Here is a 2,913-nt window from a genome sequence, read left to right as displayed (position 1 = left end):
CAGTGGTTAAGAATCCACCTGCCAATGCAGGGGACACGGGTTCGAGCCCTGGTCTGGGAAGATCCCACATGCCGCGGAGCAACTAAGCCCGTGCGCCACAACTACTGAGCCCTCGTGCCACAACTATTGAAGCCCGTGTGCCCTAGAGCCCGTGCTCCACAACAAGAGAAGCCACCGCAGTGAGAAGCCCGTGCATGGCAGTGAAGAGTAGCCCCCGTTCGCCGCAACTAGAGAAAGCCCACGCGCAGCAACAAGGACCTGACGCAGCCCCCCAAAATAATAATAATAATTTTAAAAGAAGAAAGTAGAATAATTTACCTTTACATACCTACATCTAATAATTTACATTTCATACCTACACCACTCTAAAGGATTTATACCTCTGTAGGAGAAAAAAATGTACTTATACCTGTGCAGTTAGATAGTCAGATCTGAAGCCACCATTTAAAAAAGGAAAATGTTAAATAAACTTGGCAAATGTAAATTCTACAGCTCGTGGCTTATTCTTATAAAGTCAACAGGCCGACTTCTCAAAGACGGAGGAGAGCAAAGCCTGGCATCCAATAGCTTCAGTCTCTTATCTGCTGAACAAATGCAAGGTTATAATCTCAGATTGTAGAGATGAGGATCATTCTTCCACTCCTCAGCTTTTCGGAGTTTAAGAATTGTAGCAGTACTGAAAAATAACAATCTAGAAACAGATGAAGTTATCAAAATGTAACTTTGATTTCTTCTCCTGGAAAACTACACTTAGTTTATATGAACTGTGTGTGGACTGCAGGAAGTTTCCAGTGCTAGAAACTTCTTTTCTACTTTGATGCCTTCCTGCCTAGAAGTGCTCACAGTCTGCTTAGCTGTGAGTATATTGACCTCAGGGCCCACTGGGTAAGGCATGTGAGGACCCTCCCAGGAGACCTGGTAACAGTGAAATGATCCTATTGTTGTGCTATTTATGGATCAACAACTTTGTACATGGAAGGAGCTGCTTGCCTTTTTGTCCCAGTACCAGGATGCTGCTAATGCCACAAGGTAATAACATAGTTTAGGGTATCCTTAAGGACAGAACTTCCTCTTTGGATAATGAAATAAGACAATGAATTTCACAAGGGAATAAATATCAGTAACTGTTGTGGCTTCTGTTGAGGAAGAGGGGAAAAATGCCATTGTTTGTTCCCTGCCATACCTTTTTCATACTTGGCTCTTGTAATGTGAATTTAAGAGTTTAGGAAGTGTGTAGAGCTGGTGTTTTGTTTGATGCTGGTGTTTTTTATGTGTTGTACTCCCTTACCTCTTACATTGTCTAATTTGAAGCAGCAAAAGAACGTTCAGTAGAAGTCCTTTACTGCAGCTTCATTCAGCTGAGCCTACAGCATATGGGGAGATCTGTGTTGTTGTTTGCCTGGTAAGCGGACAAGTGTGAACAGCACTTGTTAGCAGTTCCTTGGAACTGGGGCACTGAATGCCTAGTGCGATTGAGCCAAGGGGGTGATTTAGCCTCATCTCCTGGGTCAAAGGATGCTCTTTCTTTTCCTGCCCCCTTGAGTATCTCACTACAGGGTAGAAGGAAGCATCCCCCCAAGGTCAGCATGCACAGCAGTGGTGGGGCTGCTGTCATCCTTACCCCACCCTCTCCAAGTCACTTCTCTGGGAGCCCGGAAGTTGCTATATTATGAAATGGGCTCCTTTGACATTTATTCTGGGTGCCACGGGACATCCATTCCTCCACCATTCTCATAATTACTCCCAAAGGCCTCTTGATCTAAAATGTTCACCATAGCGTCCACCTAACTATGAGAAGGCATAGACAGTATCCATCTCTAAAATCTGTACCTGGTTCACCAGTGGTGCTGTTTGAACTTAATAATGTCAGCACTTATTGAGCACTTAATAATTGTGCCCGGCATGTGCTAACATGTGCCTTATATCGTAAGGGAAATGGGCACAATTAGGTGACTGGTGTGAATGGCAAAACTGAAGCTTGAACGAGCAGTTTGTCTTCAGAACCTGTGCTCTTAACCTCTTTACTCCTTGTGTAATGTATTACTTTTCAAAGAATGAGGTTTTAGTCAAATCTTGAAATTTGCATCCACCCAAAGTGGATAAATACAAATAAATAAAACTTTCAACAGTATGGTAGTCTGATGGTGATGCCTGATGTGTTCAGTCCATACAGATGGACTAAGTTGAACTCGCCCAGTGTTAGCATTTCCTTGGAACTGGGGCAGTGGATGCCCAGTCAGAGGAAGGAGGGGTATGAGCCGCAGTTCACTCTTAACCAACAAAAAGAGGAAGAAGGGCACCCAGCTGCCCATGCTGGTACCAGAACATCACCCTGCAGCCCTGTTGCCTGTGAGTCAGCAGAAGAAGCTTCTGCCTGGGAGGCGGGTTTCTAGCTCCGGGCATGTCAGTCAGCCTATGGGGGCAGTCACTTGTCTCTCAGATTCCCTTTCTGTAAACAAAAGTGATTTTTTTTGTGTTTTTTTTTTTTTGGCCGCACCGCAAGGTTTGTGGGATCCTAGTTCCCGGACCAGGGATCAAACCTGAGTCCCCTGCATTGGCAGCACGGATTCTTAACCACTGGACCGCCAGGGAAGCCCCCAAAACAATGATTTTTGAGGCCCCTTCCGGCTCTGAAATGTTGTAGCCCTGATGGAGAGTTGCCACTCACACTGGCTTCTCACCACTCTGAGCTGCCACCTGTCCCCACCCTTCTGCATGACCAGGAAGTAGTTCTCGGAACACTCATCACTTGAGGTGCTAAAGGGAGCACCCTTCAGCACCTGTCAGCAGCCTCTGTCGCCAGGCTGCTTGCAGTTAGGGAGGGCGGGCAGAGAAATGCTGCATTTGGAGTGTCAGCAGGGAAGTCTCCAGAGCCACTCCTGAAGGCTTCCTCAAAATGAGTGCCCAGAGGTC

The sequence above is a fragment of the Globicephala melas genome, chromosome 1 (genome assembly GCF_963455315.2).
Source record: "Globicephala melas chromosome 1, mGloMel1.2, whole genome shotgun sequence".
Lineage (NCBI taxonomy): Eukaryota > Metazoa > Chordata > Mammalia > Artiodactyla > Delphinidae > Globicephala > Globicephala melas.
This window is presented reverse-complemented; position numbering follows the sequence as displayed.